The sequence below is a fragment of the Ailuropoda melanoleuca genome, chromosome 19 (assembly GCF_002007445.2).
Source record: "Ailuropoda melanoleuca isolate Jingjing chromosome 19, ASM200744v2, whole genome shotgun sequence".
NCBI lineage: Eukaryota > Metazoa > Chordata > Mammalia > Carnivora > Ursidae > Ailuropoda > Ailuropoda melanoleuca.
The window spans coordinates 31,198,070-31,211,003 of NC_048236.1; positions in this window are offsets into that span (position 1 = coordinate 31,198,070).

Consider the following 12,934-nt stretch of genomic DNA (forward strand, 5'->3'; position numbering starts at 1 on the left):
CCACTGCTCTGCCACTCCTCATCCAATGGGGGTGCTACACAGATTACTTTAAAGTTGTGTCAAACCGCACTTTTGCAGAGTCCTTCAACTTGGTGTCATCAGCAAACCAGATGAGTACGCCTTCTGTGCGTCCCTTCCAATGATGTAAATATTGATCAGAAGGGGACCTATTGGTACGTGTCTAGGAATCTTCCACTAGGGTGACACTGTTTCATTAATCAGTATTCCTTGGCATAGTAAACAAAATGTAAGTCCCGCTAATTATCTTAATTCAACTCCCATTTCTTATGTCTGTGAGACTGAGACTTGCCAAGGGACTTGCTAAATACAGACACACTTTGCTATTTTTTTTTCCTGAGGCAGGAGAGCACAGTGTTTAAGCAAAGACTTTCAAGCTAGCCTGCCTGGGTTTGAGTCTTGGCTCAACTATGTACTGTCAGCTGTATGTCTCTGAGCAAGTTACTTAACTTCTCTGTGCCTATAAGTTTCCTTATCAGTAAAATGGGATAATAACAATGTATGGGTTCCTGTGAGGATGAAATGAGTCAGTGACAAGTGGTATGCCCAGGACAGTGCTGAGCCCATAGTCAGTGCTGACCAAGTGTTTGCCTTGGCTGTTGTCAGCATCACCACGGCACCACTCTCCCCAGACAAATGGTGAACCTGTTTGTTGTTCGTATTGAAACTGTGTTGACACGCAACCATCACTGTTCACTTCCCAGTGCACAGTTCTAGAATTTTCCTGCAATCCCTGTTGAGGTATCCCTTCTGTAAAACACAGATTACATGGGCTAGGAAACACTCCATGGGTATAAAATATGTAGTGAATATTCAATATCTAAATGATATATTCTCCCAAATACAGCGTGAATTCTGAAGTGTTTTTTTCTACCAGTAGCTAAGGTTGTCACACTTGAGGAAAAGCAAGTGGCTTTGCCACATCTCTGTACATCCCCGAGGAGGCTATTTAACCTCTCCAAGCCTCAGGTTTGCATTTTTTTCTTATTATGAAATTGGAATGAGAATATACATTTCATATATTCATTTATTCAGAGGCAGTATACTGAGTAACTGGTACGTATCTTGCATAATCGAGGTTTTGAAGGTTGAGCTCCATGGGAATAAAACAAAGTCTTTGCTGTGACAATAAACAGATACAAAAAACATCTAACACATTAAGTGAGAAAAAGTGCTGTAAGAATATCAGGCTGAATAAGGGGCTGAAGAGGGTTACGGAGTGAGGGACAGCAGGCACGATACCTTCTCTACTTGTGGGTGTTCCCGTATTGGAAAATTTTTACTGTCGTTTGTAACACTATGCATTTTGTGACTGGAACTGATTGGTGAGGAAATCTCTTAGAACTGTCCGCAGGCCCATGCGGCTCTTCTTCAAGTGTCTTCTTTTTGGAGCTCCCCTAGCGTGGCTTGTGATAGGCTGGAGGCCAGGGCAGGGGCTTTCGGAGGACAGTTGCTTGTCCCCATGTGAGAAGCATAGGTGATCATGTCTGAAGGAGAAGGGCATTTGCTCATGTGTTCATGGCTTCAATATCTCTTCATGGGAAAAGAAGATAATGACATCTGTAATTATTTCAGCGGTGAGTTGTGTGCTCTGAAATTGCTCAAAATAAACTTAACACTGGAAGCAAAGGGTTTTCCCATTCTCACCTTGAAACTCCTTGCTGATGCATGACCTTTATTGTGACCCTGGAGAACTTTCTCCAGAGAAGTCTGAATGCCCATGGGCCTTTTCGCCTCTTGGAGCTTAGAAGGAGTGCTACTAGTGACCGTGGCAACTGAAAGTTATTTTGGGCTATTTGAAATACTTAATAAAAGCTCCAGGAAACTCGGCAACTTCTGCACAGCATATGTGATCTTCACGTGGAAGCTGTTGTTCGTCTGGCAAAACCCCGTGCAGCGCAATTGGATTTGTTCCTCAAGAAGTGTCAGCAAGGTGCCGTAAGGGTTCGGAGGCTGAGCTCTGGTCAGAACTTGTACGTTTGTAGGCTCTCTAGGACTTCAAATTGCCCGTGACTGGTACAGAAGACCCTTAGCTGACCGTTCCTCCCAGCGTTCTTGTGGCATTTCCATCTTTTCGCTGAGCCCTTATTCTTTTCCAATTGAAGTGCTCTCAATGTGTAAATCAAAAGTGAAAGTTGGACAGGGAGATTGGACCTGAATTAAAGTTGTTTTCTTTCTTTTCCTTCTCAAATGGAGTTGTCTGAATTTCAAATCAGGTCAGTTTGCTTACTCTGGCCGAATTTCTTAGTTCTCTTGTTGATTAATTCTTGATATTAGACCATGGTTTGTCCTAATATTGTGTTCAATTATTTCCAAAGAGATCTTTGGAAATAATTTATTTAGTTTTCAGGGAATATTCTGGGTTTCCCCTCCAAATCTCTGAGGCTTGTCAGTATTGTCCAGAACTTGGATGTCCGAACAGGCCTCCCATGTAGTATGTTTCCTGGCTTTCACCTTCCAACGTGCTCTACGGAATAGAGGCTAGGTTTTTAGATTCGAACTAACACTAACACTAAAGCCCACATCGACGTCATATTTCTCATAAACATTCAAATTCCCAGATGAATTATATAAAATAATTGTTGTGGACTTTATAAAGTGTAAAGTTCTCTTGTGTTAAGGAAATGCGTTACAAGGCTCCGAGGTTCTCCTTAAATTTGAGCAATATTTGAATAAGTCATCACCCCTGCCAGGCTACCTACTCAGGGTTGGTGCTGCTTTGTAAGTGCTTTCCATCTGGACTTTCCAAACTGCGAGTGGGTTGAGGAAGAATAAACAGTCATCATTTGTTCACCTCCAGGATTAGATTGCATGATAGTTGCTAAGGTGACGTTCTACGCAGAATATGCACTTTCGTGTGTAAACATAGGTTTTAAAACCTCCACAGATACACTCTGGGTCAGACAGGTCAAAAATGTGTGGTGTTGGTTTCTCACAAAAAGGCACTGGCAAGCTTGTGGGTGATGATAGGAATGTAAACAGTAGAGCAGAACTCCTACCAGTGATAATCAGAAAAAAAAAGAACTTAACCGATGCCTAGCAGCCAAGGCACAAACTGGCAAAGCTAAGTGGAAAATGCCGCAGGAGGCACATTTTGAGTACCAGCGCGTACTGTGACACTGTTTGCTTCTCTCTAGTGAGCTTTCCATTAAGTCCATCAAATATTTATAACTCACCCCCTTTCTTTTCAGAACCATCAATTCATTCCAGTCAGTACTTAGTCATTTGGTGCTTAGTACCTGGTTCTTCCGTTTGTGTGCTGAGAGAAAGAATGCTCTGATATGGGTCCTCTCCTGGCAGCCCATTCCTACCCAAGTATTAGGTGGTGAGAGATGCAAGATGGGAGACAGGGTTGGCAGGTGATTTCCTTTCCCTTTTTCTGGAGCTGCTACAATGAAGATGAGATAAACCAGCAATGTTTGTGCAAGGCATTGCTAGCTTCTCTCATGGTGGAAAGGTGCTTTTGAAAGTCGGGGACAGAGAAGAATTGTATGCACTTCTTTTTTTTTTTTTTTAAGATTTTATTTATTTATNCCTTAATTTTGACCTGAGCAGTGTCGGTACTCTCTCCTTTGTTTGCACTCAGAAAGAAGCTTCTTTCTTACAAATGTTTAATCTGCAAACATTATAGGTTTGAAAAACATTTCGGAGTCCAGCACAAAGGGCCTCACCTCTAGCAGCACCCATCCCCGAAGATTTCAGCGGCTGCTTGTAGAGGGTTACTTGACAAGTTCAAACCAAATGGATTGAGAAACAGCTTTTTGGAAACTACCCTGCTCTCAAAACGATTGTAACAAGATTATAAGTAAAATCCCCAAGAAGCTATCTTTAAATTACTTGAACCATATATAATTTCTAAGAAATTTACAAAAGTGAATTCTCCATTTCTCTCTCTCCCACCTTCCCCTTCTCAAATTCCCTCATTTAATTTCTTCTCATAATTGGAGAAATGAGCAATTTTCCAATTCTGTTAGAATGTCTGTGAGTTGATAAAGAGAAAAAAAGTTAATCAAATGGAAGAATTTGTAGAGGGATATTAGGTTCAGAAATAAATTATTTCAACATGTGAGGTTTTTATTGGGCTGCCAAAGAAAATCCATGCAGTAGGTCACAAGAATAGAATCAGTAGCGGGTAGGCTTAAGTTTCTTGGTTTAGAAAAACTTAAGATGGGTGTTCGGATATTACATTTTCTAAGAAGTTGGGTGGTTTGGAATAGGGTAATACTTATGACTATAAATTCAGAAAATAGATTTTGGCGAACTTGAGAAGTGAATTTAACAATTATTAATCATCGTCATGAATAACGACGCACTATATTTGACTATATTTTGTTTCAGAATTTTAAATTTTAAGTACTAGGCTAGAAGGGAGAAAATTGAGTTGTAGTGTTGATTTTGTCACTAACAAGTAATGTAATTTTGGTAAAATTCATTTAACTTTTAAGGGCCTCAGTTTACCAAAGGTGAACATCATAATGCCTAATTAGAGACTTTCCAACCTTCCAGCTCAAAGATTCACTCCAAGCAAAACAGAGATATTTTCAGCTTCACTTCAGACTTGTCCTCTGCTTTCTAATCAGATTTGGTTAGAAATGGTACTACATTTCTGGATGCTTTGTGGTTTTTACAAACCTGTGCTATCACCTAAGTAAACTTTTGCTCCTTAAACAGAAGTTTGAGGGCTGCAGGTACTAAGAACAAGATGCATGAACTCAATGTGCATGCTACAAAGTCAGTTGACCTCTTAAGGTTTTCCAGGAAAGAATGACATTAATTTCTTTTGTAGGCAGTAAATGCTTTCTGTGTAATTCTGAGTTAAGTGATATTTTTTTCTTGTTCCACATTGCTAAACATCTAGTTCTGAAAACACAGTAAGCTTATGGGATCATCAATACAACAAAGTTAGGAAGCTTCGTTAAGTTGGTCACGATAATTCAGAGCCCAAATCGTAGACCTTAGAGAGCCTGAGGGAAGCTTTGGAAAGCCTCTTCCAAGCTTACACACCCACAGGCGTTCGTGTGCGCATACATTTATGGACTAGCTCAAGAGGTTCAAAAGGCGAAATAATGACTCTCCCTGGAGGGTTTCAGAGGCGCAGCATACATAATCTCTCAATTTCAGACTTGGCAGTTATCTTTGTCACCTGCTGTTGGAAGCACACAGCCACAGCTCTTGTCTACCCAAATAAGGGGAGAGCGGAGTGGCGTAGATAAAACAAAATTGGTAGGTAATTCTTAAATCATTTTCCTTTGATCTGTGACACTTCTTTTAGCTTCTTTTGCCCTGTGCTAATGTGCAAATCTGGGCTTCTTGAGAGCACACCAGTGGTGGGTTAGCTGTATTCGCGGGAAATTGCTGGGACAGAGCCAGCTTGAATTTAAAGTTTGCGGTGGATGTTCGACAAAGTGTATGCGATATATATGGAGAATTATGAGCTTTCAAAGGTTTTTATGTATTAATAAGCATTTACTCCAGGGAGAAATCTGATCACATTCAAAAAAGTTGCAGTCCTGTCCACACAGATAGATGTGTTTACCACAGCATGTGAATAGACTTCAGAGGGTGGCTACAATTTCTCCTTCCAGATTTTTTTCCTTCTTCCAGATTTTTTTGAATAATAATAATAATCTACTATATTTAGAGGTATATTCTGCTCTGAAATAGCATGGGAGAGAACAAAAGAAAATGTTTGGCTTCTCTCCCTTCTTTCTTCCCCACCGACCTTTTTTTCCCTCTCCCTTTCTCTGTGGTCACTTTCTCTCCTCAAATTCTGAAGGCAATTTTAGTGTGGGCCTTGCTCCATGTGTTGTTCTGGAGAATTCTTGGGGACACCCTAAAATAATGCAGAGTCTGATTCTTATTAGAGTCAGAGCTGAGCAGAGCTTTTAAAGAAATGAAACTATTTGTAAGGGTTTATTTTGCTAATGCTTATATCATTCATTGCACCATCATAACAACATTGTCCAGTAGATATTATTAATAGTGTTTTATGAAGCATAAATCAAGATCATGAAAGGCTGAGTAAATTGTCCCAGGTGGCTAGGGTTGTAAGTGCCAGAGCCAGGTCCAAGGAGCCGCTCACCTACATTCCCTTTATGTATCCTTTTTTTTTTTTTTTTAAGATTTTATTTATTTATTTGACAGAGAGAGAGGCAGCCCGCGGGAGAGGGAACACAAATAGGGAGAGTGGGAGAGGAAGAGGCAGGCTCCCAGCGGGGGAGCCTGATGTGGGGCTCGATCCCAGAACCTACGCCGGGACGCGCCCTGAGCCCAAGGCAGACACTTAATGACTGAGCCACGCAGGCGCCCCACCCCTTTATGTATCTGAACTTCAGCTGCAGGCACTGTTTAGGGATATAATAGATGCTCAGTGAATAGTGAAGATTGTTCAAAGACTGTGACCAACTTCAAAGCTTCACTGGCTTTCTCATGTGTCATTCAGCCTCATGTACTGCGATTCCTCACCCTCCACCCTGGACTGGACAGTGAGCTTCTGTGCTCTTTGAAGCAGAGTGGGGGGCCAGATAACCCCGGCTGGAAACTTCATGTCCTGGAACCTATGAAATTGAATGACTTCCTTCTTAATAAACATTCTTTGAAGCTGAGGATATAATGAATTAAGACATCCACATAAGCCTTTCAGATAACAATGTGTATTTTAGTCAAATAATAGAAGACAAGTGTACAAATACACCAAAGAGTAGCTGAGCCATTTTTATCCTGGTGTTACCTAATCCAAAGAATATTTGGTAGAAATATCTTGAAGAATTAGGAAATATTAAATGTTGACATTTTAAAAATATACTGACTTTTTTTCCTCACTAATAATGATGTTTTAATCCTGGAAAACATTAAAGTAATTGCAGCCAGCTTTTATGCATCAGAGAAAATTCAAAGCAACATTCTTATGTCTGATACTTAGTTAAGCTTTATAATAGTATCTATTGTTAGAAAGTTCTAGAATGACCTGTTATGTTTTGAAGGCAAAAATTTTTTAATAATGCTATAATTATTTTTTTCTTCAATAAACTTATTTGTCATTTCTACTATTAGTTCGGATCTTAAATCTCCTGAAATTTTCAATGTTTATATGAATAATGGCATATACGGAGGAGGGTACCAGACTTGGGGTTCTCGAACCTATCAAATCCTTTATCACATTTTTCTTTCCTTGGTTGTCAGTTATTTGCCTGGATTAAAAGAGCAAAAACAAACCAAAACTACAAGTGAGAGACTTTTTATAATCATATTGTTGTTTAGCTATGTTTCTTTGTTTAGATTCCTGCTCCTTAATTAATGAATTGGGCAAAATCCTTGCCTGAATGATGAAAGAAATAATGATAAAAAATTTAATTGAGAACAAAATATCTGTCTAGGCAGTCTATGTTTATGACTCATAGAGTGTTCTCTGTATCATCATTTACCCCTTGGATGTCATTTTAGGAGGTAGAGTTAGGGAGTGGGTGTCATAAATTGAGCTTATCGGTTTCTAAACTAGAAACCAGAGTTAGATGTGCCCTAAGTTTGTGCCTACATCCTATTATTGACTCTAAGGTTCTGAAGAAAGCTTGAAAACCAGGACTCCATTTACATTTGCTCAGACTCCAGGGCACTTCAGATGTTTATGGCTTACTTTGTTTGTCCCGGCTCTTATTTTCTCTAAATACACCTCCCATGATGGAAAACCTCCCCAGACATTCCAGGCTTTTCTCAAATACTGCTGTGAAGGTGTGTGAAACTGGGGGAAACAGGAAAGAAGGGGCAGCCACGGGCATAGCATATGGAAGAAACATGCTCTGTTACTCTGCTATGTTTCGGGGAAAGAGGGATGAAGATATGAGGACAGGATGATTAAGTAGACACCTTCCCACGTAGGACACGCGGGACTTAGCAAACAAGCTGTGTTGTGTCATGATGTGCTCTGTTGTACTGTGCTGGGGAAGAGCCTGCACAGAAGCTCTAAGGAAAGGTGGCTCTTAGGTGGTGATCTGTTTATTTGAGGAGAAAGCTATAGGAAGAGTGAATGAACTCGGGGGTGGGGGGGAACGCCAAACGTGAAATTCAGGCTCCGTCTAGGCTCTGCAGGCTGTGTGAGCACCTGGTGACCTCTGGATCTCCAGTAACGCTCAGTTACTGAAGTCGTTTCCTTTTAAACACTTTCTAGGGCATTTGGAGACCTTGGTGATGTGATAATGGTCCTCAGTAGTATTATTCACTGTCGTTGTAAGATCACCTTTGCTCGAAATTACCTCGCCTGAACAAAGACAGATGTAGGTTTTGTGGGGCCCATACTTACAATTTTTGGAGCCCTTTTTAAGAAAAGAATACAAAATTAGCTACAAGACTGTTTAGAAAGTGTTGACTAATTGTTTAGAATGAGAAAAGAAAACACATTGAATCAGAAAACTAAAAAAGCTGGCAATTATCACAGACATAACAAAATTCAGAAAAATAACACAATATCCGTATAATAAACTGCCTGACAGCTTTCTGCAATGCCTTTTTTTCCCCTTTACTATTTTGGCTGCAAAATCTCTCCCTCTTTTTTAAAGGCTTAATTTTTTTTTTTAAAGCAGTCTTAGGTTTACAACAAAATTGAGAGGAAGGTACAGAGATTTCTTATGTACCTTCTGCCCCCGCACATGTGTAGCCTCCTCCATTACCGACGTCACTCACCAGAGCAGGACATTTTTTACCAAGGAGGAACCTACATGAACACATCCTTATCACCCTACAGTCCGTAGTTTGCTTTAGGGTTCATGCTTGATGTTGTACATTTCGCAGGTTTAGACAAAAGTAAAATAACATATATCCATCATTATAACATCACGCACATTATTTTCACTGAGCTAAAAATCCTCTATGCTCTGCCTATTCATCTCTTCACACCAATCCCTGGAAACCACTGATCTTTTCAGTGTCTCCATAGTTCTGCCTTTTACAGAAAGTCATGTAATTGGGATCCTGCAATAGGTAGCCTTCTCAGATGGGCTTCTTTCACTTAAGAATATGCATTTTAGGTTCCTCTCTGGTTTTTCATGGCTGAATAGCTCATTTCTTTTTAGCCTTGAATACGGTTCCATTGTCCGGACGTAGCACGGTTTACTTATCCATTCACCTACTGAAGAGCGTCTTGGTTGCTTCCAGTATTTGGCAACTATGTATAAAGCTGCTCTAAACATTTGTGTGCAGGTTTTTTTAAGCGTACATAAATTTTCAACTCCTTTGGGAAAGTACCAAAGAATACAATTACTGGATCGTATGGTGAGAGTATGTTTAGTTTTGTAAGATCTGATTGCCTCTTTACATGACAGCAATTTTCTGCGATCGTTTTCTGAGGATAGGGTAGACAGATAATTTAATCTTACCTCTACCATGGCTGAATGAAATTGTTTTTTATCACAGAGAGAGTGAGGATGCATAATTTCAGATGCAGATGTGCTTCCTGTTTTCCTGTTATAGGTTTGGGTGCTACAAACAGAGAGTCTGATAAGTTCTATTTCTCATGGTTGGCCTCAAAAAAGGAAAAAAAGTTCAGCGTGGTCAGAATTGTTTGCTCTGCTGCATCAAGTGTAACTTCTGCCAGGAAAAAAACCTTCTAATTGAGGCATCCTAAGGTATCAGTTCATCTGTTTACAATGTTACAGGGCTGATGATCAGACGGGTTTTCCTCAGACTGGCTCCTGGGTCTGTACATTTCAAGTCTTGTTTCTCCTTGTATGATCCACGTTTCCTGGGTCGTGACCTGTGGGCATGCTTCTATCCCATAGGCCTGCACCTTCCTGTCAGGATACAGACTGAGTTGGCATATTGTCCTGCAGAGTATTTTTGGAGGCCAGTCCTATGCTGCGAAGGAGAGCAGTGACTTAGCAATATATAGAGATGACTGTAAATCACATCAGTAAATGCCACTAAAGCCCAACGAATGTACCCAACAAATTAATTTCTCTTTAGCTAACCACAAATACTCATGGCCACTCTGTGGGAGGGAAAGTGGGCCAGTGGGGAAAATGAATAGAAAGAGACAGAAGCCCCACTAATGGAGGTTAAAATATGCTACTCTTGCAAATTTTGCAAAAAATTATATGACCATGTAAACACACTGGTAAGCCCCGTCCCAGGGACTTGGCAGTGTCTTGTGGAAGCGAGGAGCCCTGAGGCTTAAGTTTCATTAGCTTCACGGCAGATTCATTTCCCTGCTGTTAGATTCTACCCTTTTCTCCAAATGATGTGGTCATAAAGACCTTTATCATTCACACCTGTCTTACCTGTCTTACACTGTCCTGCTTACAATATTTAAGTGTGTGAATATATATATATATATACACATTCATATATATTCATGAACTTTGTATATGTACCCCTAATACTGATCTCAGAGTTCTTTGAACTGTGAAATGGTTATCTTTGCTTCCTATGTAAAATTAGGCTTTGTGGATACATCTTACCACATATATGAATCTATCTGTAATTGTTGGGCAAAGGCAAGGGCATTTTGAAAGGCCTTTTTATACAGATTTCACAGTTATCTTCCAAAAAGTTTATCCTTGTATCCTTTATCTTAACAGAGATGTATGAAAATCATTGTTTTACCACACTTTTCCAAAAATGTTTCTCATGATTCCAATTCCAAAACAGCCCCATTGTATACATTCATTTGGGATAGTTTAATTTTTACTATATTGAGTTTTGCCATTTGGGATCATGGTGTATGTTTTTTTCATTACTCAAGTAATCTGTATGTCTCTAAGCGAAATTTTACCATTTCCTCTCTATGTTTTATGCATTAAAATTTTTCTGGCTAATTCATATTTTGTTGCTATTTTGAAGAGCATCTTTTTTTCTCTTGATTGTTTATATATTCATTGTTGGCATCTAGAAAAAGCATTGATTTTTGTGTATTTCTTTAGTCGTTATTTGTTATTTTGACTTGTTAATTGTAATAGTTGTTTAGTTGGGATAGATATTCTTTGAGGATGTATTCTTTTGTTTACTAAGGGCTTTAGATATTAAGCCAGTGCTTTTTGAGCTTATATGAAAATAATCATGTAATCATTCTTTAAATTTACTTGTATGATAAATTTGATTAATATATTTCTTTGTATTAGGTCACAGTTATATTTCTGAATAAATCCTTTTTGGTCCTAGTGTTTTATTCTTTTAATATTCTGCTGAATTTTCTCTTAAAAAATAATGTGGACAGAAATGTCACTGCAAGAATGTTTATTGCAGCAGTATATAGGAAAGCGAAGGTTTAGAAACAACCTAAGTGTTCAAAACTAGGATATTGGTTAAATAAATTAACGCATATATCCTCAAGTGAGACTAAGCAGACATTAAAAAGATATTATAAAACTGTATTTTCTAATGCGTTTATATTATTTGGTGAGAATGGTGCTACTTTCTCACTGTGTCCTCATGTGGTCCCTGTCTGTGTTTCTGTGTCCTAACCTTCTCTTTTTATAAGCACACCAGTTATATTGGATTAGTACCCACCCTAACAACCCCATTTAAACTTAATTACATCTTTTTTTTTTCAAAGATTTTTATTTATTTGAGAGAGAGACAGAGATGGCGAGAGAGAGCACACGAGTGGGGAGAAGAGGGAGAAGCAGGCTCCCCAGTGAGCAGGGAGCCGGATGTGGGGCTCGATCCCAGGACCCTGGGATCATGACCTGAGCTGGAGGCAGACGCTCAACTAACTGAGCCACCCAGGCACGCCTAAACTTAATTACATCTTTAAAAGTGCTATCTCCAAATACAGTCAGAATCTGAGGTACTGGGTGTTAGGACTTCAACATTTGAATATTGGGGTGAAGGGGCACCCATTTCAGCCCAACCAAAGAGGGTCTTTACTGAAACATATTTTAATTCCTAAACAATCACTGAAAGTTTAAAAGAATGTGTGAAAACATTAGAATACTGGAGTATCTTTCTAAAAATTCCACATTATATTTTTAGCATCCTTTTTTTTTTTAAAGATTTTATTTATTTATTCAACAGAGATAGAGACAGCCAGCGAGAGAGGGAACACAAGCAGGGGGAGTGGGAGAGGAAGAAGCAGGCTCACAGCAGAGGAGCCTGACGTGGGGCTCGATCCCACAACGCCGGGACCACACTCTGAGCCTAAGGCAGACACCTAACCGCTGTGCCACCCAGGCGCTCCTATTATAAAGCAATCTTAGATGTTATTTGTCCTGCAACTGATTTCCTTCTTAGTAAGAACAAAGAAGTTCTCTTCACNATACTCTATATCTTACTTCTACATTGTTAAGATTTAGAGTATTTGAGTTGTTAGTAAGTATAATTACTAGAGTCATAGTTTTAGTTCTATATTTAAATTGATTTGGGCTCACCACCAGTCTTATCACAGTTTCTGTATCTCCTTTATTGCTCACTTTCCATCATACAGTTTTTGAGGAGGGTCCATAAGTACTATTTATGCATTCTTTCATATGGAAATCTATCAGTTTATTGCCCTTCTCCAAGATTAGACTGAATGGGCACCGTTCTTAGATCTTATTTTATTTTGCTTTTAGAGGTGACAAACTGGTTACTTACTGGCTAGTCCAGCTCACTTTGGTGGAGGTCATTGGGAGGACATGACCGCGGCTTCATCCTTGAGCTGGTGGCAGTTTATCGGAGGCTCCTCCCCTGGCTTTGGAATGTACTTTTTGCCCACCATTCCCACAGGAGGAGCTGTTTCAATGACAGAGCCTTGAGAGAGTAAGGTGTTGTCCAGGCTATCTGGTCTGCAAATGTGACGACACCTGGTCAAGGCGTCTTTATCAAACTGTGAAGATTCGGGCTGGCAAGGGCAGAGACCTGCTCATCTTGTCTTGCAGTCGTCCAAGNCCGTCCAAGCCACGTCTCGTAAGTCCCCCTGCTTTTTAAAACAGCCACCTACCAATCTGGA